Here is a 27,559-nt window from a genome sequence, read left to right on the forward strand (position 1 = left end):
CCAAAATAAGTTCCCTAACATAAGAGCAGGACAAAGTAGCTTCTTTACTTAACAGTCCAGAATAGATCATAAAATAACAATTGGTAAGCTTGACTACAATCTCCCTATCCAGGCTTATTCACATTTCTCTGCCTTGTACAAGACTATCAGGCTAAATTTTTTCTGCTTGCCATATCCTGATCTCTGCCTTCCATTGTTTATTTTTTTGTTTTTGTTTTTGTTTTTGTTTTTGTTTTTGTCTCTGAGGAGACTTTTCTTCATGTCCGAATTATGACCTGCTTTCTTCCCTATACCTTTTAGAATACCTAGCTTCCTGCAAGACTAAACTCAAGTGCTTTCTTCTTGGGGAAAATGGTCCTGATTTCAACATAACTGAGTGTTTTTTATATGTCAGGATTCCCTTTGTTTTAAAATCCTTATTTACAGACGTGTATAGACATGATTTTGTCTATACATGTACATACATATGTATATTTGGAAGTGTACATATGTATATACCTGTTTGTATGTAAACTTGCATATATGTAAATATGAATGTATAGTATGTGGCTACATGTGTGTTTGTGTTTGTTCAAAAAATTCAAAGGAAAACAAACATGGTTAAGTGTAATATTAACATTTTTTAAAAGAAATTCCCAGACCAGTTAAGAATCTGTCAATTTGCTATTGACATGTTCCTTTCCTTAAAATAAAATGTAGATATTTACCTTAGGACATAAGCTCCATGAAGGGAGCAACTCCATTTTTTCCCTGCATTTTTGTTCTAGCATGTAGTACAATACTTTGCAAATAAGAATTCTTAGTAGAAGTTTGCTGGGCCAGATACAATTGGATTGAAAACAGTTGGATACCAGATGAACCAGGGTGGCAAACCTCTTAACCTACTTTGCACAAATGTCTCACATTCTTTGCCGTCCCCAACCCACACAGAACCATAAGCCTGACAGTTGAGAACTCTTGTCCTGCTTCTTTCTCTAGGAACAAAATTCTTTAATTCTACCCCAAAAGCTGATGGAATGGCCCAGACAAAGAAATATCCTTGCCCAGAGGAGGGAGAAATTATTTCTGGGGAATCTGTTTAGCCTACAGTATGAAAAAATATAGAGGAATGATTTACATTTTAAGGTCCCTTCTACTTCTGATAGTCTTTACCTTAAGCTAACCTTTCAAATTTTAAGTTTGAGGATGCCTTCCACTTCTTGTCATTCTTTCTCTTCTAGTTGTGGTCATTAATGATCCATATTGTAAAGGTCCTTTGCACATCAAAAAATGTATGATCTATGTTCCCCTATATCTAATTTTTAAAAGGTTAAGTGTGGGAGGTAACTGCTTTAAATGGCAGAGAAAGAAAATCACAGCTATCCATTCAGTCTCTGTCTAGAGTAAAACAATATAAGTATTAAAGGGAATAAAATAGAGGGATGCAGTTTAATGAGTAAGAGGAGGACCCAGTGAACTTTACTGAATCTCTGTGCTTCCCTTCACTTAGAAGGAAGTTAGAAAGTGAGTTTCTAAATTGCTTTTATTATAAGCAAAATCCTTCCTGCAAAATTATGCACAGAATATGAATTGCACACTTTCCATTTCCAGTGTCAAGACCTACACAAATAAATTAAATTTTGCATATCATAATCTTACAAACAGGCAATAGAATGTTTAACAAGAAATCTCTCATCTCTTCTAATTAATAACTTTAATGGCATGGGCACCATCATTTAATATTGCTCAGCTTCTCAAAGATAAAAATGGAAACTAAGCATAATGATTTATTGTGAACACATAAATGCCATCTCTGCATGTTCTTTTGAAGCAGCTGAGAAAGAGCAGGTAGGTGGAGCTGCTTTGAAATGTGTTTTTAGGTGGGTCAGTGCTATGACCAGATGATGGTCTACCCTTTCTGTTTGAGCAGAAGCTACTCCATTTGAGGCAATATTACATAAATGCAGTTTTGGGTATCTCCTTCTGGACCATTTAAAATCCAAGCTGTGAAACAGCAGCTGATGCTTTTAAGTATGACCTCCACAGTCAACACCATGTGAGCTGTAGAACTGTTTTGCAAGGGAGAGAAAGGAGATGATGTTAAAGAGATACACAGTAGTTAATAGTAACTCATCTACCTCACTTGACCTAGAGTTTTTAAAATGGCTATTTCATGAAGATGGAGTCAGGAAGTGAAAATGGGAGATATAAAAAAGAACCTGTCAATAAATGATTTCTAATTTTTCAGAAGCATGGATGGAAACAAAGGTTCCCCTCTTTGTTAAAGGACAAAAAATGTTAAATAGAGGGAAAGACCACAAGCCAGTGCTAGGGAACCATCGCACAGTGCCATATGGCCATAGCAGGCCAATAGCAAATACAGTCACATGTAAGAACTTTCCATTTATCAAATTAACAATGAATAAATGTGTATTATACCCTGAACATTTGCATCCCTATTAGGTTAGCCCCATCTCATTGTTTTATAAAATCTACTACTCAGTTACATATTTCCACTCTCTTTCTTTACTTATGCATATTTATCTTTCATCTCTTTGATGGATTAATAAGAACCCATCTGTATGCATGGATATGGAACTCTTTCTACCTTCCAGAATTCTAATTTTCTGACAAATTAAACTACTTTTAGACTATCTCCTATTTTCATTTTACCCCTAACTGTCTCTACACCTTTGCTGGCATCATTACCCATGCTTAGAATAGGATATCACATGCGAATTTGTCTCCAAGGCCAAATTCAGATACTACTTCCTCCATAAAGCCTTTACTAATGTTTCTAGTGAATGCAATCTTTCCCACTTTAATTTAATCAGATCTTGTTTACATTTATCATGCTTTCTCTTATAATCATAGATCTTTACGTAGAAGGAATTCAGAGGTCATTTAATACTAGTTCCTCATTTTTTAGACAAGGAAACTAAAAATCAGAGAAACCAAATTACTTATCTAAGATCATATATATAGTAAATACTTAAGTTGGGATCTGATTCCCATGGTTCAATAGTGCTCCTATTTAGTTATTCTTTCCATCGTACCATATAGACTCCTAGATCATACCATACTTCTTTAGTATCATATTCAATAGATATGTCATAACATTACCACTATTTGGCTATAACTTTTTTAAGGAAAGAAGGAACATTTCCCCCTATTTTTCTGTCCCTAAATCCCAGAACAAAACCTTGTTCATAGTAATTGTTAATACATATTAGTTGATTTAATTGAATTCTGCCCAACAATCCAGCTTCTGACTTGCACCATGCATAACTGTATCTTATAATGGCAACTATAATTATTAATATGCAACTGTTGCAGGAGCAAGTCAGTGCTCCTGATTCCCCTTGGCCATCTGCCCTTTTGTCAGCTTTGCTGACACAAAATTCAGTAATGAGTGGGGGAAAGGGAATTTCACATAGTGAAACTAATCCAATGCAGTTTCCTCAGGACCGGTACAAATTTCCATCATCGGCATTTTAGAGGAACAAAATTAAGTGGCATAAATAATTATTAGCAACTAAAAAGTAAATGTCCAGCTAGAGCACCCAGATCTGATAAAGGACAAAGGTTGGTCAAAATCTAGGGCCAATGGAAGATGCCCTAAGTATGAAAGAGAAGGAATCAGAATCATCTAACCAGAACCAAAGATGAAATTCAAGAATTTATCACTCAGCCAGTATCAAAATTAAGAGTAGGCATGCAAGATTCCAAAGAAAAAGGCCAGTCAAAGTAGTAAGTTTAGGATCACCAAAGACAAGCCAAAGGATTCATAGTGGGAATCAGGGACTGGAGCCTAGACAAAAGGCAACTTTACAACCTATGATCACTCTTTGCAGAGTGCTCAAAGGCTGCACAAAGACACAAGATTGCCCAAAAGGAGCATATCTCAATTTACTTTCCTTTTAAGAAAACAGTTTAAGCTATCCTCCTCTTTCTCTTCTCCCCAATTCAGATAAACTTTTTTTTCCCTTAAAGGATAGATTTTTTTTTAAGGATCCTGAAACTGGATTGTTATAATAGTATAAGTTGTGCCATGGATGCTTCATCAAAATTATGCTAATATTCTGCGAGAACAATACACCATCCATACCTTCTTGATGGAAGAGAAGGGAGATATATCAGGCCTTGTATAAAATTGCCAATTACCTGGGGAATTTATGTAAGGAGCAGAATTCAAATGATTTCATTAGAATAGCAAAAGTGCTGCCTTATCAAAATACTAGTGGGAATATATAAGCACATAATGGAATGTTAAGAATCAAATTAAGGTTTAATCTCCTTTTCTGAAAAGGTATTTATGCTCTCTGGACTTCTTACTGTTACTATGTAAGAGGTTTACCATTGCTGTGTGACAGAAAAAATTCTGATTTGAAAGGTGAAGTGAAAAGAAGGCAACAACTTAATGTACCACCAATGGAATTTCAGGTATCAAGATGCACACATGGCAAATACCATAAGCTGGGAAAAGTCTCTCTGGAAGCAGTGAGAATGGAGTAGCAAAAAGAGTATTGCACTTGGAGTCAAAAGATTTGGCATATATATATATAAAATATTAATATTATATTGTATAATTATATTAATATTATATATATTAATATAAGTTTTTGGTCTAATTACTAGATACGCGATCAATAAGCAGATATAGGTTTCTCTGGGGCTCAGTTCTTTTCAATTGTAAAATAAGAATAATAATTGCCATATGTCCCTTTGTGACATTGGGGTAACATTTGGTTCTCTAAAGCTATACCAGAAGAATAGAAGCTCCATTAGGGATACCAAGTGAGCAAGATTTTAAGTACCATTTCCAGTGATAAAGTATGTACCTTTTGTAGTAGAGCAAACCTACCTCAAATTTCATTCTAGGTAGGTCAAAGGATGATTAATTTTTCTGCAATTACAATTCATAAGGATTCACTGCTTTCTGAATAAACAAATAAAGGCATTCTGAATTTTATACTCAAACAAAAATCAGAGTAGGCAGAATGGGCTGGTAATTTCCAGCTCTCCTGATTTCCCCACAAATAGAACAAATTTGCACCTCTGGGTGAGCATAGACTTTAGAAAAACCAAGAGGGGAACAGAGGTCCTCCAGATACAATCCAAGAAGATCTGAAGACAGACGCTAGATGCAGGATTAACCTGTCTGAAGTACAAACACCTCTGACTAGTTCCACAGAAATAGCAAGTGGGGACCCCAGGATGGCTGGGTATGTCTGAAACCTGAACAGGAGCACAGAGACTTTCCTTTCCCAGACTGTTTGTGGAGTCCAAGTTTGAATCTAGGAAGACAAACCTCAGCTGATTGGGACCACCAGCCCCAGTTGTGCTACACAGACATGTCCCAAAGGAGAAGGAAACAGCACACCCAAGAGTGCAGAGGAAGGGGAGGGGGGGGAGTAGTAGGGATGCTACTGGCTATGGACACTTGCTGAGGGATGAAGCTCTTGATGGAGTTCTTGATCAGAGGGTAGAGCTGAAGGAAAGGTTGAAGTACCATCAACCCAACCATGGGATTAGAAGTGCTTACACTAACACTTCTTAATTTAAAAAAAAATAAATGTACAAAAAAGAAAAAAAACACCATAGAAACATACTATGGGAACAAGGATGACCAGGGTTCATCTTCAGAGGATACTGAAGTTAAAAAAAAAAAAAAGGCTTCTATCCCAAGAGTAAAGTGAAATGGTTCCCTGTCCTGAGAGAATTTATCAAAGAGCTCAAAAAAGAATTTAGAAGTTAAATGAGAGACATGGAGGGAAAACTTAAAAAATGAAAATAAAAAAACATCCAAGAAAAACAAGAAGATTATGGGGGGGGAGGGGGTTAACCAACTAGAAAAGGAGATACAGACTCAAAGATGAAAATAACTCTCTGAAAATTAGAGTTGGACAAGGGGAAGCTACTGAAGATATGAGAGACCAAGAAATAACAAAATAGATTATAAAGAATGAATAGATAGAATGTGAAACATAAGATAAATGACAGATCTGGAAAACAGATCAACAAGATCTAAACAAGATTTTCTTATCCAAGAAAATTGTCCTGGAATGATAGAACATGAGGGGGGAAGTAGAAATAGAAAAAAAAAATCTATTGATCACTACCTCAAAGAAATCCTTTGTGGAAAACACATAGGAACTTTATTGCCAAATTTTGAAAACCCCAGATCAGAGACAATTTTGCAAGAAATAAGAAAAAAACAATTCAAATATTTTGGAGCCATTATTAGAATTGCACAGAACTTATCAGCAGTCACAATAAAAAACCACCAGTCCTTTAATCATATATATAATCAAAAGAACTAGGGCTACAGCCAAATATATCATAACAAGCAAAGTTATCTATAATATTGAATTTTAAAAATGGACATTCAATGAACTTGAACATTTTCAGGACTTTCTATCAACCAAACTATACCTTTATTTTAGGGTCTTTTTCAGAAGGTGTCCAATGGATTCTTTCCACGCTTATTTTACCTTCCGGTTCTATTACTTCTGGGCAGTTCTCTTTAATAATTTCCTGTAAAATAGTATCTAGGCTCTTTTTTTCATCATATTTTTCAGGTAGTCCGATGATCCTTAGGTTTTCTCTCCTTGAACTATTTTCTAGGTCTGTTGTTTTTTCAAGTAAATATTTGACATTTTTTTCCAATCTTTCAGTTTTTTGGTTTTGTTTGACTGATTCTTCCTGTCTCAATGTATCAGTCACTTCTATTTGTTCAATTCTGCTTTTTAGCGTGTTATTTTCTTCATTAGCTTTTTTTACTTCTTTTTGTATATGTCCGATTGAGTTTTTAAATGAGTCATTTTGCTCTATGGAATTTTTTTCCATTTCACTAATTTTTTTTTAGTGAGTTATTTTCTTTCTCCAATTCACAAATTCTGTTTCCCTGCACTTCTTGGGAGTTTTTTACCTTTTCCAGTTCACATTTCAGGGAGTTGTTTTCTTTTTCCATTTTGTCAAATTTTTCTTTTAGTGAGTTATATGTCTTTTCTGTACTCTCTTGCATAGCTTCTCTTTCCTTTCCCCATTTTTCTTCTAGTTCTCTTTTAAGGTTTTTAATAGTCTCTTCTAGGAGAGCCTTTTGTATTGGGGACCAACAATTGTCTGGAGACTGTCTGCTATTAGTCTCTTCAGGGTTGAAAAGCTGTTCTCTTTCTGAGTAGAAACTATCAATCATCCTTTTGATTTTCTTACTCATTTTGTTAAAGCCTTTAGGGTCTGCCTTCAGGGCCAAGAGGTTACCAGCTTCCTCTGCAGAGCAGTGAGAGGTGTATGGACGGGTAGCTGTCCTGCTAGCCAGCTGCAAAAAGCAGCGAGGTACTGGAGTGCTCTGGGAAAGAGTTCCCCACCAGGAAGTAACTCAGGCCTGCAGGGCAGAGCTGGGAAAGTGCCCTGCAAAGAACCCCCACTGTGTGAGATAATGACTGCCCTGGGGCTAGACGCTGAGCAGTGAGAGTTTCACTATCCCAAGCCAAATCCTGCCCTGGGGCTTTGGGTTTTAGCAGTTGAACAGTGAATGGATTTTCAGGGACCGGAAGTGTCTCTGCTCCTGGAAGCACAGTCCTATTGGGGAAGTTCTATTGCCCCAGGCCTAGCCCCCCACTGTGCTTATTAGAGGCTGTGCAGGCTGTGCCCCCCTGCTGTGTGGGTTTGTAACTGCCCCCGCAAAAGCAGGATGTGGCTGCAGGGCTGTGTTTCAGTCTCCTGAGTCACTTCCGGGTTTGAGTAGCTACAGCCAGTGTTAGGTTCTGGGGTTTTTTTTAGAGTACCCTCTGTTCCAGGCTTTAATTTCTCTGCCAGTTTACTGCTTTGTAATAAAGGCAGAGCAGTTAGCATATAGCAGAGTGGTCTTTATAACTTCTCTAGCCACAGAGATCACCCCCGGCCCTGGTCTGCTCAGGATGCTAGCCTCTCCCTGCCTGCACTGGTCTGTTTCTGGCCCCTCAGGACAAACCTTTCCTGGTGATCTTCCAGATTGACTTCAGCAGGTAAATTGTATGCTTCTGATCTTCATGAATTTAAGCAGTGAAGAGCTATTTCTGAGGCTGGATAAAATAGTTGGTTATGAGGGGAATGAGAGGAGCTTAGAAAGTCGCATGTGCCTTCTCCGCCATCTTGGCTCCACCGCCCCCCCAACCAAACTATACCTTAAGAAAATTTTAACATATAAGAGTCAATGTCAAAGAGCAATTTCAAGGAACTCAACGTGGATAAATTGTTTATGTTTTTTTTTTTTTGTCATGTGAAATTTATAGCATATGGTTAATATTGACCTAAACAGTACAACAGCTCAAAAGAAAGATTGGAGGAGAGTTAAAGTAAAAATAATAATTATGTCACACAAATGAAATAGGAAAATAGACACAGAGGCATTTGAGGATGGTAGAACACTCATAGTTCTGAAAACCTAGTTACATTAGGAATGGGTTAAATAGGCAACACCACATATATACTTTGAAGGATATAAAAGTCTCCAAAATATATAAAGAAATGAGGGGGAAGGTATGTGTGGGTAGAGAAGCAAAGGGTAAGGGAAGAAGACTAGGGAAGGATACATGGGTCAGGGGAGACTAAGTAATAGCAAGACAATTTAGGAACAAAATGCAAAGGGTCAGCAGGGATAGGAAAGGTGTGTGTATGTGTGTGTGTGTGTGTGTGTGTGTGTGTGTGTGTGCGTATGTGTGTGTATGTATGTGTGGGAGTATGTGTGTGTGATTATATGTATGTATATATTTAGATATATACTTTTAAATATAACCTTTCTTAACTGTAGACTGCTTGGGGGTGGGGGATGAAAGGGGAAGAAAAGAATAAAGTTAAAAAGTACAGCAGAGAGCAAAAGAACAATTTACAAGGAAGATGGACACTCATGAATATAATTTCATACACACACACACACACACACACACACACACTTTCTTGAACAATATTTGTTACATATTTTGAATCCTCCCTGATGTTCTTCTGGATATATGACAATGTTCTTTTTTGTTTTGTTTCCATTCTATTTCTTTAAATAAATAAATTTGGGGGAAAATATTGAAAGCTGTAAAAAATTTAGGTTAGAAAAGGTCCAGGCAAAGATCATTAGACCTGTAATGAATTAGTAATTGTGAATATTGGGGAGGTCAGTTTCTCCACATATTCCTTTCATGGAGTCAAGGGGCATGGTGCAAGAGACCAAAGACTAAATATACAATGAAAAAGGAGATAGAAAGATGACTCTTTCAAAGATTGAACAAAGAGAAGGAAAAGAGAAGAAAAACTTTATCTTAAGAAATGGCAAGGTCATTGAAGAGTATTAATTGTTGAGGGGGTGGTTTCTGTGGATGAATTTGGAGGTTACTGTTTAAGAATAGGGATTGGGAAAGGTACACATAGAAAAAAGGAGTTTGAAGGTGACAGGATTGAGACAATGAATAATCCAATGGGCAGGTTCCCACAGAGGGAGTGAAAGGGAACAGTCTCAACTGGCTAGATTGAGGACCTAACCTTGGAAAAGAGAGGTCACCTCTACTTCTGAATATGGAACAAAGCAGGAGAAGAAGGGTTAAATACATAATGTACAATTGGATAATTCGTTTTCACAATTTTGCCAGTACTCATCAATCATTTATCAGTATGTGTCCTGGCATATCCTGGCTTGGGAAGAAATGCTAATTATTATAATAATAGGCAATAATAATAACAATAATAATATGACTTTCAATAGATAGAATCAATGTAGCTCCAGTAAAATTTCTTGTAAAGTTGGATAATGCTTTTTTATGAAAAGGAATTTTTTTATATTTGTATTTGTAGTTCCCAGCCTTAGCACAAGTACTTTCTATGTAACTACTTAATAATTGTTTCATGAATTGAAAATGAACTAAATTGAATACAAATCCATGTACCAAATTCAATAATAATTTAATTTGAAGAAATCCTATATATACCCTGTGATGAAAAACAATAAATTTAATAACTGATATTTGTAGGATACTTCCAAATTTACAAAGTGCTAAGCTAAGCTATTAAAACTTAATACTGTACTACAACTTTTGGTAAATACTTCACTCAAATGTCATACGAATCCCATAAATTAGGAGCCAATGTGGGTACTTAAGGTAGAAGTGCTAAGTGACTTACCCGTAGGTAATACTACTATATGCTATAATTAACATATGTTATAATTGCCTATGTGCCCAAGGCAAAATTTGAACTGAGTTCTTTTTGATTTCAAGTTCCGCACTCTGACTATATTATGTGATTTCATATACAGGCTACATTAGTTTCTTTTCCTTTAATAATCTTGGTCATGAGGTTTCCATCACCAGAATTCTTCAAATAGAAGCTAAATGAGCCAAAGCTCAATGGGCTTTGCTTTAGAAATGATTATTGTTCTGGTAGATGTTTGACTAAATAATTACTGAAAAACTTTACAACTGTGAAAATCTATATACTTCTTTAAATATATATATATATATATATGTATAGGGAATGATTATTATCATCTGAGATTAATTAAATTACTCTCGTTTTCACATTCCTACATAATGTTCTAGGAATAAATTGATCATTTGTAATGATTATTCCTCACTCTGTTTCATAATCATTTCTTATGGTCATTTTAACTAGTCTTCTCTAAAACAAGATGGATAGAATTATGAAAAATTATTTCCCCTAAGTCCCATAATCCTTTAAGGGCATCTTCATGCCACCCATTGTGGAGGCCCAAGAGAGTGGAAAATTCAGGACAGTTGATCTCTAGTATGGAGAGAGAAAATTTCAATTCAAATTACATGCTCAACTAACAAGACACCAGTGGAGTCCTTGTTTTCTGTGGCTAGTCAGAATTTTTTTCTTGCAGGCAGAGCCTCAATCATACAATTGAAGGTCATTTACAATACATGATGGTATGGAATAGTCCAATTGCCCTTCTATCTAAAAACATTCTAAGTAATTCTTTAGCAATTAGTTTTATATCCCCAAGTATGTATTGACAACCTATGTGTTTGCTTTAGTTTCTTCAACTGGACCTACTTCCAGGGTTGTGAGAATCAAATGAAATAATATCTCTGAGTGTATCACCTAGAACATAGGAGAAAATTAAAAATGCTTTTTTTTTCTTCCATATTAACTGATTTTTCTTCCATAGTAACTGATACCACTGCTATTTACTACTGGTATTTGCAATCAATCGAACACTGAATGTCAATGTTCTCATCTGTAAAATGATGATGATAGTATTACTTCACTCCTATCTCACAAGGCAGTTGTGAAGAAAATCAAACTGAGATCTGTTGAAGACCTTAGCTTAAAAAGGCCAAGGTCTCCCACTGCATTCAGTGCCATCTTCAAATGTCCTGATCTACATCTGGCCACTGGACTAAGATGGCTCTGGAGGAGAAAGTGAAATAAGTGACTTTGCATAGCCCTCCCTCACTTCATTCAAATTTGCTTGTGTGTCATGGTATGACCTCCCTGACATCATGCTCCCTTTCAAGAACAAAGGACGAACAGTAACAATCTATTGCGTTAGTATCCTCAAGATTTTTAAAGAGCAAAAGAAAAGCCCCTAATGTATTTTGTAATTCTTCTGTGAAGTATTTTCCTGGATTAGAATAAAACAAGATGGGTTGAAATAATTTATCCCCATTACATATGATACTTACTGATGGTTTTAAATAAATGCTACTGATTATTTTAAAGAAAAGTCCATTTATTCCTATACTCTCAAGTGTTTTTTAATAGGAATGGATGTTGGATTTTATCAAATGCTTTTTCTGCATCTATTGAGATGATCACATTTTTTTTTATTAATTTGGTCATTGATATAGACAATTATGCTAATAGTTTTCCTAATATTGAACCAGCCTTGCATTCTTGATATAACTCCTACTTGGTTGTGGTGTATTATCCTGGGGATGATTTTCTCTAATCTTTTTGCTAATATTTTATTTAAGATTTTAGCATAAATATTCATTAGGGAGATTGGTCTATAATTTTCTTTCTCTGTTTTTAACCTACCTGGTTTAGGTATCAGTACCATGTCTGTGTCATAAAAGAAATTTGGTAGGAGTCCTTCATTCCCTAGTTTGTCAAATAGTTTATGTAGCATTGGAGTTAATTGTTCTTTAAATGTTTGGTAGAATTCACATGTAAATCCATCTGGTCCTGGGGATTTTTTCTTAGGGAGTTGATTAATAGTTTGTTCTATTTCTTTTTCTAAAATGAGACTATTTAAGCAATTTACTTCCTCCTCTGTTAATCTGGGAAGCCTATATTTTTGAAGGTAGTCATCCATTTCACTTAGGTTATCAAATTTATTGACATAACATTGGGCAAAGTAACTCCTTATTATTGCTCTAATTTCCTCTTTGTTAGTGGAAAATTCTCCCTTTTAATTTTTAATAGTAACAATTTGATTTTTCCTCTTTCCTTTTTCTAATCAGATTTACCAACAGTTTATCTATTTTGTTGGTTTTTCATAAAACCAACTCTTAATTTTATTTATTAATTCAATAGTTATTTTTTACTTTAAATTTTATTAATTTCTCCTTTTAATTTTAGAATTTCAAGGTTAGTATTTGATTGGGGGGGGGGGTTAATTTTGTCTTTTTCTAGCTTTTTAAGTTGCAAGCCCAATTCATTGATCTTGTCTTTCTCTGTTTTATTCAAATAAACCTCTAAAGATACAAAATTTCCCCTTTTTAACACTTTGGCTACATCCCACAAATTTTGGTATAATGTCTCATTGTTATCATTTTCTTGGGTGAAATTATTAATTGTATCTATGATTTGCTGTTTCACCCACTCATTCTTTAGGAAGAGGTTATTTAGTTTCCAATTACTTTTTTGGTCTATTTACCCCTAGCTTTTTGTTGAATGTAGTTTTTATTGCATTGTGACCTGAAAAGTATGCATTTACTATTTCTGCTTTTCTGCATTTAATTTTGAGGTCTTATATCCTAATATATGGTCAATTTTTGCATAGGTTCCATGGACTGCTGAGAAGAAAGTGTACTCTTTTCTGTCTCTATTCAGTTTTCTCCAAAGATCTATCATACCTAACTTTTCTAATATTCTATTTACCTCTTTAACTTCTTTCTTACTTGTTTTGTGGTTTGATTTATCTAATTCTGAGAGTGCAAGATTGAGATCTCCCACTATTATAGTTTTGCTGTCTATTTCTTCTTGCAACTCTCTTAACGTCTTCTTTAGGAAGTTAGATGCTATACCACTTGGTGCATATATGTTTAGTATTGATATTGTTTCATTTTCTATGCTACCCTTCAGCAAGACATAGTTTCCTTCCTTATCCCTTTTAATTAGATCAATTTTTGCTTTTGCTTGATCTGAGATAAGGATGGCTATCCCTTGCAGGAAAGGTATTAAGTTTTGTTTTGCACATGTTGATTTTGAAGTTTCTACAGGAGATCCAATTCAAGACAGGAAGTTGGTGGTAAAAAACTGGAGCTTAAAAAAGTGACTTTAATTATCCACATATATGTGAGAATTATGTGCCTAGAGCTGATGGTTGAGAACTCAGGAGCCTCAGGATATCTGCAATAAATAGGAATAACATGGGTAAAGATCCAGCAAAAAAAAAAAAAAAAGAACATAGTTACTACTTTCTGTGAGGATTATGAGAAGTTGGCTTTACACAGATATTGTCAAAACAGGATGAAGGAAAGGGTAAAATATCTTGTTAAGATATCTCCAAGCAATCACTCTGTGAGTCAAGGAACTGGTTAAACAAAAAGTTCCCCACAACTGGGCCCAAGCCTAGACTAGCACAAACGGGCTAGGATCAATGAGCCTTTTGACATATGAAATAGTCAAATAAAGAGGATTTTAAATTCGACCAAATAAACTATGACAATAACTCCAACCAATTATCTGTAACTCTGTCTGTAAATCTGACCAATCTGAAGCTTGAAGAGAAGGGTAAGGAACTGAACTCACAGTATAAAGCTTCCTCCCATTTCAATATTCTGTGTGTTTTGCCCATCAGCACATCCTCTTCTCATGAGAATCACTGAATAAAGGGATTCTTCTCTTACTCTAAAAGAGTATTTGTTGTAAACTTCTCTTGAACCAGTTTGCAACTGGGAAGCAGTGGGCAGTGACAGTTCATTCCAGGTTTACTGCTCAACCTGCTAGGTTCCATGTGTTCTTCTGATAATACTTTAGAGGTCAGCAGTGAGAAAGCATAGGAATAAAAGGTTTCAGGGTCACAAAACCCAAATAAGTGAAAGTACAAGAGAAAAAGTGGTGTATATTGCCCAAGGTTACCAACATATCAAGAAAGATGAGAAATGAGAAAAGGAAAATTAAAGGATCAATCACAATATTAGAGAGAACAGTTTCAGTAGAATGATAAGATGATAAATTAGACAGTTTATAAGAGAATGAAAAAGAAGGAAGTAGGAACACTGAGTATAGAGTAAATAATTATTCTTTTGAAATAGTATTTCAAATTTTTCCAAATACATGCAAAATAGTTTTTAATACTTCTTTTTGTAAAATTTTATTTTGTGTTCTAATTTTTCTCTCTCCTTCCCTTACCTCCTTCCTTGACAAGACAGTATGAAATTTGATATGTGCAATACTTTAAAAATATTTCCATATTTGTCATTTGTGCAAGAAAAATCAGACCAAAAGAATAAAAAATAGGAGAAAGTAAAAACAAAAAGGTGAAAATAATATGCTTCAGTCCATATTCAGTCTCTGTAGTTCTCTTTCTGGATGTGATTATATTTTCCATAACAAGTCTATTAGAATTGCTTTTATTGGAAAAAAACAAATCCATCACAATTAATTATCATATAATCTTGTGGTTACTGTGTACAATGTTCTTCTGGTTCTGCTCACTTTGTTCAGCATCAGTTCTTGTAGGTCTTTCTGGTTTTTTCTAAAATCAGCCTGTTTATCATTTCTTATAAAACAATATTATTTTATTGCCTTCATATACCATTACTTATTCTTTCATTCTCCAATTGATTGATGGTCATTCACTCAATTTCCACTTCTTTGACACTATATAAATAGCTGTATAGACACATTTTTTCAAGGAGTTTAGCTGAGATAAGGAGAGATATAGGATATATAGATATAGATACAAGGAATTGTAAGATCAAATGAAGTTTTTGTTGTTGTTGTTGTTTGGGTTATTTGTAGAATTGGTATGGAGGAAAGAAGCAGTGAAGGAGAAGATAAAGAGTGAGAGATAAAGAGAGGAAGAGGGAGAAGTAGACAGAGAAAGACTAGTGATGGTACTGGAGGCCATCTGCTGGAGAAAAGAAAATGGGATATAAATGTAAAGAAGTTGGTTTCAGCAAGGAGAACTTCTGCATCTGAGACCAGAATGAGGAGGAAATAATGAAAGGAGAGGTTTGAGTGACATAAATCAAGGGGTAAAGGACACGAAAGAACTGTCATAAGATATTGTAATTTTTTTTTTGTCTGTGTCTGTGAACTACAACCTAAGGTCCTCAGCTGAAAGGCTGAGAAGAGAAGGAGTAACTTGAGGCTTTATGACAGATATGATGAGGTTTGGAATATATGCTCCAGAACTCAAGCTTTTTAAAGACATTTTTCTCTTGCTTATTTTTTAGAGCTGTATTTCAATAAATCAAATGAAAACTGCATAAAATAAAAAATAAATTGTCCCCAGTTTCTTTTAAATAAATAAATGATGAATAAAATCACTAACTAAATAAATCTTTTTAAGAATTTAGTCCCAAGCCCCAAAATATCTTATGAATTTGAGATTGAAAATTATATTCCTATAAGCAGAATGACCACATGGAAGGGTATGGTACTGTAAACAGAGACAGGGCCTACATGTGGAAAGAAGGAGGGGGGGAAGAAGGATGGGAAGCTAGGGAAAAAAAAGAAGTAGGAAGATGAAAAGACCCTAACTTATGCTTGAATTGATAGGTTGGGTCCCCAAAAGCAACTGCTACTATTTTCAGAGTTCTAGAAATAACCCTCAGAGACATTGCTTCTCCTACTGTAGGTTCTGAGTGATAAAAGTAGTAGTTCCTTTTGACACCATCTAATATTTTCAATTAGTTTTAACTTAAATTATTTGTTCAAATAATATGGTAGAGGCAATTAACACAAAATATTCTCCTAAAAATAAAACAGTTCACCCTTTCCCACAAAGATACACATTGTCCCTGGGAATAGTAAACTTAAATTTAGATTATAATAGTAGTGATATGACTTACTCTCTTGCCCTGTCAGGAAGAAGCTATTCTGATAATTCTCTTATCAGATAATTCCCAGACTATCAAGAAAGGGACTCTTTATCAATCCCCATTGTCCTTCCCCCAATGTCGGGGTGTCTTTAAAAATATTTTGAGGTGCTGATTAGCATTTCTTTAGGCAGGACTGGTCTGTGGTCTGCCAAGTATATTTCATCTGGCTCCTTGACACTCCCCTCTTGAGTTTGTGCTTTTATGTCTGGGAAACCACAAAGTCTATATTTTCCCTGTAAAAAGATCTGTTTATGATGAAGTTCTTTTTTTGCTAAGTTCTTTTCAGGACTAAGCCCATTATGATCTACTCTCTTTCTTTCCCTCATAGTGCCTTTCCTTTGATGCTACCTTTCTGTTGCTCTAGCTAATTTTGACTAGGTTAACCTGGCAGTCAATGGCTTGCTCCCACCTCATAGGATATTTCATTTCTCCTGGTTAATTTGAGTTTTCCTGAGAAACTTGTCTCATTTTGAATCAAAATTCATGTGTAATCCAGAGATGTTCCAGTCTAGTGGCCCCGATTACTGTTTGAATTTGATATCACTCCTCCAGAGTACTTATCAGAACACAATATTTTCCTTCTTTAAACCCATAGCCTTCTCATATTCTCATCAATTATGACTTGAAAATCCTCAAACCTCATCGACTATTCCCACCAATTCCTCTGTTCTTATTTAAGTAATGCTAAATAAAGAGGAAGAAAATGGGGAAACTATACTGATTGGGTTAGCTACATTATTTTTTTAGTTTGAAAAAGGTCAAAGTCACCCACTACATCCCAGGTCATTACCAGTTATTTTGACTTTGTCTTGCCACTGGACTTTGGTGACACTGGAGGAGAGACCAAGCCTGAGGACTCTGCACAGCTCTGCCTCACTTAAATGCAATTCATTGAAAGTTAAGACTTCCTTCTTTAATGTCATTGCTTCCCTCTGACAACGAAGAATAAGCAGCAACAAGAAAATGTTCTGTAGGATGACTTTATACAGAACAGAATTCCACAGAAAGTAGGAGTGAAATCCCCATCACATATATTTCTTCTAACGCATGTGCCTCACTGCTGATGCAGTCAGGGTAGCAATTCCTAGTTCAAAATAAAAATGTGACAAATTAACTATGGTCATTCTCTTTGGCAAAAGGTGAGTTTATTTACAAGAATAGATTATAGACAAAAATAAGAAGTAAAATGGGCACCAGGAGGGGCAAATATGAAATAAAGTTGGGAGAACATATAATTAACAAGGATAGATAAGTTCCCCAGAGGAATTCACAATTAACTAGAAGAAAGGACATACTCCATGAGGTGGAAATAAGTCACTGACTGACAGGTTAGATTAACCAGGGTTAGCTAGAACAAGGAGAAAAATGCCATTAAATGGCACTAAAGAGTTCCTTCCTTGATAGTCTAGGAATTATCTGATAAGAGAATTATTAGTATAGCTTCTTCCTAAAGGAAGAAGAAAGTAAGTCACATGAGTATTATGTTTTATTGCATTTTTGTTCATTTTTAAAAAACATTTTCCAATTATATTTTAAACTTGCAGAAGTTTACTCAAATTTAAACCTGTGTTTGAGTAAGCCTGATGTTGGACAATTTTGCTCTAGATTGTGAAAGGATGGTTTCAGTATCTTAAGATAAAAGAGAGGTTCTTAAGGTCTTATCTGTAAGAAAAGTCAATGAGGCACAGAAAGTACTTAGAATACAATTCTGATGACAGAAGCACCTATTTTGGAATGAATTGCACTAAATTATAGAGTAAAATGAGCAGAACCAAGAGAACATTGCATACAATAAGAGCAATATTGTTTTAAAAATGACTTTGAGTGGGAGCCAAGATGGCAGAGAGAAGCAAAGATGCTGCTTGAGCTTTTCCTAATTTCACTCAGAAACAATGTTAAATAAAGCCTCTAAATGGATTCTGTAGTGACAGAACTCACAAAAAAGATAGATCAAAACAATTTTCCAGTTTGTGATAACTTAGAAGGACTTCAGAAAATATCTATTTTACTTGTGTTTAAGGAGAGAAGCTGTTTGGGCAGGCCATTGTCACAGCACATTAATTATGAGGCCTTTAGCCCCCCAAAAGAAGGCAAATTACAAGCCCGAGAACCCCAGAACAATAGACACAACTAGACTGAGCACCTAAGTATCATAGTCAAGCCACAAGTACTTGAAACCAGTATCTAGGCCTTTGAGTCCCAGCATAAGAAGTTTGGGGCAGTGACTCTTCTGCCCAAGGAGCAGAGCTCTACATTAAAAGTAATGAAATAAGCTAAGAATGAGTAAAACACAGAAAAGAGCCCTGACCATAAAAAGCCACTATGGTGACAGGGAAGATCAAAACACAAACTCAGAAGAGAATAACATTGTCAACATTTCCACACATGAAGTCTCAAAAGGGAAAATGAAACAATCTCAAGTCCAAAAATATCCTCCTCAAAGAGCTCAAAATGGTTTTTAAAAATAAAGTAATAAAGATATAAGAAAAATTAAGAAAAGAAATGAGAATTATGTAGGACAATTGTGAAAAAAAAGAGTTAAGATCTTGGGAAAAGAAGCACAGAGGTTGACTGAAGAAAACAACTCCTTTAAAAGTAGAATTAACCAAATGGGAAAAGAGATAAAAAACTAACTAAAAAAATAATTCCATAAAAATTAGAATTGGTGATAATTGGTAAAATAATATGAACAATTTTTAGGTGAATAAATTAAACCATCTATACTCAATATGAAAAAATGCTCTAAATCATTATTGATTAGAGAAATGGAAATCAAGAAAACTCTGAAGTACCATTACACATCTCTCAGATTGGTTAAAATGACAGGAAAAGATAATGCAAATATTGGAAGGGATGTGGGAAAACTGGGCTACAAATACATTGTTGGTGGAGTTGTGAACTAATCCGACCACTCTAGAGAGCGATTTGGAACTATGCTCTAAAAGCTACCTTTTGATCCAATGGCGTCTCTACTGACTTTGAATCCCAAATTGATGATAAAAAGGGGAAAAGGATACAGCTGTGCCAAAATGTTAGTGGCAGCCCTTTCTGAAGTATTAAGGAAATGGAAACTGAGTGTCTGTTCATCAGTTGAAGACCTGATATTACGAGCCTGAACTCATACTTAAAATAAGGATTCTTACAAGGTGCTAACTCAGTGAATTGATAAAGACAATGATTATCTAATTTAGCATGGTGCTTAATAATTCTCTAGTTCAGTACATGTACTTAGTACTTAATATAGTTCTACAAGAATCACACCTATGATGATGTAATTAAAATAGAGCATACAAGGCAGGGAGCCAATGCAGAGACAGATTGATTCCATCTTCATCAGCCTACTGGTAGCTGGCCTGGCTTCCTGAACTTCTCCACTGAAACCTAGACTCTGGAAGGCCCCTAAGAAAGCTAGCCAGGGGCCCCAGGAAAGGAGATAAGATTGTGAAGAAGATAATAAAGGATTTGGACTTTAACACCTAGCTATTCATGTGGTGATTACTCTACTGGAACTCCGAAGAACCAAACAAGAACATTATAGGCTGAATAAGTCATAGTATTACTGTTCTATAAGAAATGATCAGCAGGATGATTTCAGAAAGGCTTGGAGAGATTTACATGAGGTGACTCAGACCAGTTCCAACAGATTTGATTTTTTGTTGTTGTTTTTCTTTTTTTTAGGTAAAATTGTCATTTTTTTTATTATATTAGCTCAGTCTATCCATGAGCAATTGGTATTTTTCCAACTGTTTCCATCTGACTTTATTTATATGAGATGTGTTTTGTAATTGTGTTAATATGGGTTAGAAACCGAAATATTTTATTTTATATAGTTATTTTAAATGGAATTTCTCTTTCTTTTGCTGCTGGGTTTTGTCAGCAATGTATAGATATGTTGATGATTTGTTTGGATTTATTGTATATACATGTATGCTTTTTCTAACTGCCTCAATAACAGATACACTTCCAAGAGTTATAGATATTATTTTCCCATCTAGGGATGTAAAATTTTTACCCTTTAAATAATATATATTTCCCCTTACTTTTCTTTCTATGCTTCCTTTAAATTCTGTGTTTGAGGTTAACATTTTCTGTTTAGTTCTACTTTTTTTTCAATAGAAATGATTGAAAGTCTCTTACTTCATGAAGTAAGAGTATCCCCTGAAACAGGATTCTCAGGCTCACTGGGTAGCTAATTTTTGGTTGTAATTTCAGGTCATTTGGTTTCCAGAATATGATATTCCAGGCCCTCTGATCCTTTATTATAGACACTGCTGGATTCTGCGTAATGCTGAGTGCTGCTCCTTGGTCCCTGAATCTCCTTTTTCTGGCCGATTACAATAGACTTGTAATGGAGAAAGCCATTTACATCCAGAAAGAGGACTGTGTGAACTGAGTATGGATCACAACATAATATTTTCACCATTTTTATTGTTGTTGGCTTGCTTTTTTTTTTTTCTTTCTCACATTTTTTTCCTTTTGGTGATCTGATTTTTCTTGTGCAGCATGATAAATGTGGAAATATGCGTAGTAGAATTATAAGTGTTTAACATATATTGGATCACTTACTATCTAGGAGAGGGAGTGAGAGGGAGGAAAGGAGAAATATTTGGAATACAAAGTTTTGCAAAGTTGAATGCTGAAAACTACCTTTGTATGTATTCTGGGAGGGGAAGCTATTATTTTTTTTAAAAAGAACTTTGAATAAGTCATTTGGGCACTTATTGATCCTCAATTTAACTATAAAGGATATATGAAAGAAGATACTATTTACATTCGGAGAAAAAAGTGATAAATCAATGTTTCTACATAATAATTTTATAATATATATTTATATAATTATATAAATATTATATTATAGGTAACTATGAAATACATTTTACATATGTGTATATATGTATGTTTGTGTACATTATATATATATATATATATATATATATATATATATTTCTGAAGAAAAAAGGAAATCTACATGATAACTCTGTTTTATATTTGAAGGAACTAGCAAATCGTTCATGATAAATTTACAATTTGATGTATAATCATCTTTAAATTTTACTGTTGTTAAAATATTGTTTTGTTCTATGAATTGAAAATAAAATAAGCTAAAATTTTAAAAAGAAGATGCTTCATAAAGTGGTTGATGTGATTTTCCAGTGAATTAAATAACTCAGATTTATAATGTAGATAGGTCTAGCTATAGATAGATTTCAAAAGATGGAAACAAGAATAGGCAACTAAGAGTGTGTGAAGATCGCATATTTTAAAATCAGCCAGAGTCAGGAATTCAGGTTAGGGGGAAATCGTCTATCTTTATTCTCAGTGAAGAAGGATCGGAGGTGGGAGAGAATCAGTGATAGCAATGTGTGCAGCTGAGTCAAGAAGCTAGCTAGACCAGCAGCCACATGACCAGCAGCTAGGAGTATGGAACCCAGGCCCAATCTCTCCCAGCTTCTCTTCCTGTCTTTCTCTCTGCTTCCACCCACCAAAATCGTCATTTCCTATACAACACATCAGGACTTGCACAGAGAGTGGGCAGGGACCATTCTTTATCCAATCATGTATATTAATAGACTATAGCCCAATTACTATTTAGACTCACGTACTTGGGACCTCAGTGCACCAACTCAAACCTCAGTCCAGTACATTTCCAGCTTTCTTTTATTTTAGAACACAGGTGGTCATGCCATCCCTGACTCCTCAGGGAGGTCAGAGCCCCCAAGGGGAGGTGATCCCAGCCTCCCTGACTTCTCAGGAAAGGAGGTGAAAGCACTAAAAAGGAGATGATCACGCCCTCCCTGACATCTCAGGAATGGAGATGAAAAGCACCAAAGGGAAGTGGGGGTTGCTAGTGGGTTTCTGGGCTAAAGGGTCTTATTATGCACAAACCCATCAGCATGGGAGGTATTACACAAGCACATAGTAATAATACAGAGGCTATTAGGGATGACTCTCCCCACAGTCAGTGCAGGCTCGATGTGGTGTAACAAAAATGAATTGTACACACAAGTAGTGGAATAACAAACAATATAAATCAACATGGTGTTATAAAAGATCACCAGAAGTCCTAGAAGGAGGGTATGTAAACAACAGTCTACAGTTTACAGTTACAACTGTAAACAGAAACACATACACCTTCTTCAGCAGCCAAGAGATAGTCCAAAACCAATCTATTGTCCATTGCTTCACATGTCAGGGAATCCAATGATCCCCCTGAGTTTTTGAAGTCCTGCAAAAGTCTTTTTATGTGTTAGGGAATCCAATGATTCCAGCAGATTTTGAAGTCCTGTAACAGTCTTATCATTTCTCAGAGAATCCAATGATTCCTGAGAGTTTTCAAATCCTATGTCTCAGAGAATCCAATGATTCCTGAGGGTTTTCACGTCCTACAACAATCTTATCATGTCTCAGAGAATCCAATGATTCCTGAGGTTTTCAAGTCCTACAATCTTTGATGTCCATGAGTCAAACGCCATAACTGCCACGCTCTTTCAATGGTGAGCACAATCAGCAACAGAACCACCCGATATTTCTTGGGTCGTCTCCTTTGTTTCAAGGTCTGCTCCTTCTTCCTGATGGACAAGGAGAATATGGCTCATTGGCACCCATCTGATTCCTTCTCCACCTGTAGAGATACAAGCAAACCCTCTCCCCAAAGCAGTTAGTCAATCTGGTCCTTTCCATTCACCACTTTCTGGGTCTCTCCACATCACCTGGCGATTATCTAAAGATAGTGGAGCTGCTCGCACTGGACACTGACCTTCCGGTGGGTTATAAAACCTGTCTGCCGGAGCCAGTGCATCTTTGTCAAAAATCAAGAAGTTAATAGTATAAAGAGCTAGATTTAGAAATTCTCTGGGGTTACCTGTGGCTCCCCCTTTCTTTTGTTTTTGGAGGAGTGACTTAATATCTCTGTTTCTCCTCGCCACTATTGCCTGTTCTTGAGGATTAAAAGGTATGCCCGTGGTGTGTAAAATCTTATACTGTGCACAAAAGTGTGCAAAATGTTTCGAAGTATAAGCAGGACCATTATCTGTTTTTATTGCTTGTGGCACACCCCTGCTTAAAAAACTGAAGTACTCATTTTTAATCCTAATTGCTGTAAAATATCTCTTCCCCACAGATTGATGGGATTTTTTCTACTATAAAAGGAGTAAAAACTCCTGTTTTGCCTTCAAAAGTCCAACTCATAGGGGCAGCACTAACTTCAGCTGCTATTGATCCTCCTACGCCAGACATGTAGGTGTCTGCTTTAATTTTTGGCCAGTGACTGGGCCAGCTGGCACCTCCAATGACAGTCCGATCTGCACCAGTGTCTACCAATCCTTCCAATGGAAGGTCATTTATATAGATCGTGAGCATAGGTCGGTCAGTTGTTACAGCTGCTGTCCAATATACTGCTGGATTTTGTGATCTGAAATCAGAATCTGGGTGACTATCACCAAGCTACTTATTAGGATTCTGTATGAGTAAACCTGATGCTACTATTTCTCCTGGGTGATAAGTCACACATTGTCTGCCTGTATTGGTGACTGGGATATTATCTACACATTCCCCAGTTTCCCACATCAGTGTGTGGATGGACACTGTTTTGTACATACTCTCAGGAGGTAAAATGGTCAAGTCTACTATGCCTGGAGGCAAGGGATCCATAGGCTGGAGAGGAACAGATTTCACCTCTCCAGGGGGTATCTCAGTTGTCTCAGCTGCATACAACTCTATTCTCCCTAATTGTAATCCCTTTCTTCCATCAGGTTGCTTCCTGGCTGATTGATTGTGTAATCCCTTTCTCCCATCATATGGCTTCCTGGCTGATTGGTCATATTGGGGTATTGGCCATCTAGGCACTCTCTGGGTGCACCATTGGCTGCCATCATGCCCCAAGTGTTTTTTGCCTGGGGCCCTGGGGCTGGGTCCCCTCATCCCGTTTCCCTGAACCTGTCTACATTCTGAGGCCCAATGGAAGCCTCTGTTGCATTTTGGACATGGGGTACTGGGTCTTGTTCTCCCACCCTGCTTTCTCACTCTGCCTCTATACCAACATTGAGCTTTCAGATGCCCTACTTTACCACACTGAAAGCATTGATGTGTCTCTCTAGAAGTCCCTTGCCGGAAGGGACCCTGTCTACCCATGTTGGGATCTTGGGAAGTCTGCATCATAGTCTGGCTATAAAAGGCATTTGTGCCCACTGTGGCACAGCATCTTATGAATTCCTTTAAAGGAGCATCCTTGCGCAGTCCTAGTATAATCCTTCTGCATACTTCATTAGCATTTTCCTTAGCAAGTTGCCTTATTAAAACATCTGTTGATGAATTTTCCCCATTAGTTCTTGTGATAGCAGTCTGCAAACATCCCACAAAGTCAGCAAAGGGTTCATCTGGCCCTTGTGTTATTTTTGTGAAGGCCTCACCTTTGTCATTTTTATTGTGAATTGAAGTCCATGCTTTGATAGCATTAGCAGCAATTTGCTCATATGCTGCTACTGAATAATTAATCTGTGCTGTGACGTCTGCATAGGGACCTATACCTGTTAGTAGGTCATAGGTGATCGCAGCATGAACAGCATTTTGACTATTTTGTTGGGCTTGTATCCTACAGAGCTCACTATATTCAGAAAGCCACATGTAATTTTGTCCAGGTTCTAGGCATACTCTTGCTATAGATTTCCAGTCATTAGTAGTCAAGATTTCAAAAGCCAAACTCTGTAATAGCATCTTAACATAAGCTGATGTAGCCCCATAAAGAGTGCAAGCCTTTTTCAGGTCTTTGATGATTTCTATGTTAAAAGGGGTGTATCTTCGACTTTCTTGACTGGAGGCATTAAACTGGGAAATTACAGGAAAGATATGTGGCTGGAGCTCCCTGACGTCCACACCCTTTTCTTTGGCCTTCATTAAGCCCTCTTGTAATCTACTCATAATTGGCTACTGGGGGGGGGGGAGGTGCTGGTGCTGTCACTGCCCCCCCCCCCCCACTGCCCTTCTTCCCTCCATCCTGGAGGGTGGAGTTGATGGAGGAGAGTCAATACTTGCTCCTGAGGTGGGGCTGAAGCTGCCTCCTGAGGTGGAAAGTCACCACACCCTTGCTCACTTAAGTCTCCATGCCCTGTGGGGATATGGTCATTAATCTCTTCATTGCCTTCCTCCTTAATATCAGGCCTCCCTCTTTGGCTACTCTGAGGGAGAGCAATGGTTTTTTTCTTTCTTCTAGGGATAGGGTTTCTTAGTACTAACTGAATTATATTGTATAAATAAAATGCCTCAATGGATATTGAATGAGGACCGTTTTCACTGTAATACGTGGACATTTGTTGCCCAACCAGGGACCAGTTATCTCGAGAGATCTGCTCCTGCTCTAAGAACCAAGGGGATATGTGGTTTAATGTACCCACGTCTAGCTATCTGTTCCCAAGTTATAAGTAGCCCTTGTCCTTCTATCAGCTTAAGCATGCTTTCTATACCACCACTAATGGGTGGGGTTGAAGGGGTTGAAGGGGTTGGGGGCGGGGATGGAGAGTCTTTAGCTAGCATTTGTCCCATTTTAGCCAAAAAAAGATTACTGGTTTAGTTTTTAAGAAAATAAGTTCCTTGTTTGTCTATTAACAATACTCACCCAAGTTCCTGGTCACCGGAGACTTCTTCAGTCCTTGGTTCCCACCATTGGGCGCCAAATGTGAAGATCGCGTATTTTAAAATCAGCCAGAGTCAGGAATTCAGGTTAGGGGGAAATCGTCTATCTTTATTCTCAGTGAAGAAGGATCGGAGGTGGAAGAGAATCGGCGATAACAATGTGTGCAGCTGAGTCAAGAAGCTAGCTAGACCAGCAGCCACATGACCAGCAGCTAGGCGTATGGAACCCAGGCCCAATCTCTCCCAGCTTCTCTTCCTGTCTCTCTCTCTGCCTCCACCCACCAAAATCGTCATTTCCTATACAACACATCAGGACTTGCACAGAGAGTGGGCAGGGACTATTCTTTATCCAATCATGTATATTAATAGAGTATAGCCCAATTACTATTTAGCCTCACATACTTGGGACCTCAGTGCACCAACTCAAACCTCAGCCCATTACAAGAGTGAATACCAAAGTGTATCCTGGTTCTACAAAAATAAAATCAGAAATATTAAAGACAGTTAAACCAAGATTTTGATCATTGTGACAAATGACAATAAATATTTTTGAGCCATGTAGGAGATAAGAGCAAAGGTTAAAAAAAAAAATAAAGATTGATGATTTCTTGTGATAGCTTGATAATGAGAGAAATAAGAACTGTTTAATTTCCATGTTATTTCTGTTTTTTTTTTCTAACAAGGAGAAAGATTTTCAGACTGAGAAGTATAGAATAAAAACAATTATATATTTAGCACAGACAGAATTGAAGTCTTGAATAAGAGAGGGAAAGGAAAAAGAGAATACCTATGTAAATACTGTAAATTCAAGTCTCTAGGCTCAGATAAACTGCCTGCTCCTTTATTGAGATTTGTGATTGCCGAGTTATTTTGTGTGTGTGTGTTTGTGTGTGTGTGTGTGATCTTTTGAAAATCATGAGAATGGGAAAAGGATCTCCAGTATGAAGAAAGGATTTTTTTTAATAATAAAAAGAATGTTTGAATTTTTAAATATTAATCCAGTAAGCTTCACTTAAACTGTTAGCAAAATTCTTGATTGCATTATTAGAGAGATGTTTTGTGAAAATGTAAAAGGGGAACTGGTAATCAGCAGGATTGTATAGATAGATTTTTAATGAACAAATCATGCTATATTCATTTCATTTCCTTTATATACATGAATTATGAAACCATGGTGAGGAAGATCATCAGAAATCTACATATCTTGTTTGCCTATTCTTTAGCAAGACATGACATAAGATCTTCCATGATTTCTCTGTGATGTGGATTGAATAATCAGAGATTTAATTTGTTCAATAATCTGCCTAAACATGGTAAATAGTGGATTGAGTTCAAGGTGGAATAAAATATGTCAAATGGAACATTGCAGAAATGGACAGGATCTGTTATTCCCTCTGATAGACACTGAATGTGGCCTCTACCCATACAAGCTGGAGACTTCTTGCCATTTGTACTCCTAATGTGCTTCTCCGAATACTGAAATGCAAAGTTAATTGACTAGGATAGCACAGCCAGTATATATCAGATTCTGCATTAGAATCCATGCCTTACTGTCTGTGAGAAAGACTTTCTTTCTGCTGCCATCATTCCCTCTCCTAAAACAGCAACTTGAATAAAAAATAGCTGTCACCTGTTTCAGGTTTACAGAAGATTTGAATATGGATTATCCAACATGATGGATAGCA

Source organism: Sarcophilus harrisii, chromosome 2, assembly GCF_902635505.1.
Source record: "Sarcophilus harrisii chromosome 2, mSarHar1.11, whole genome shotgun sequence".
Lineage (NCBI taxonomy): Eukaryota > Metazoa > Chordata > Mammalia > Dasyuromorphia > Dasyuridae > Sarcophilus > Sarcophilus harrisii.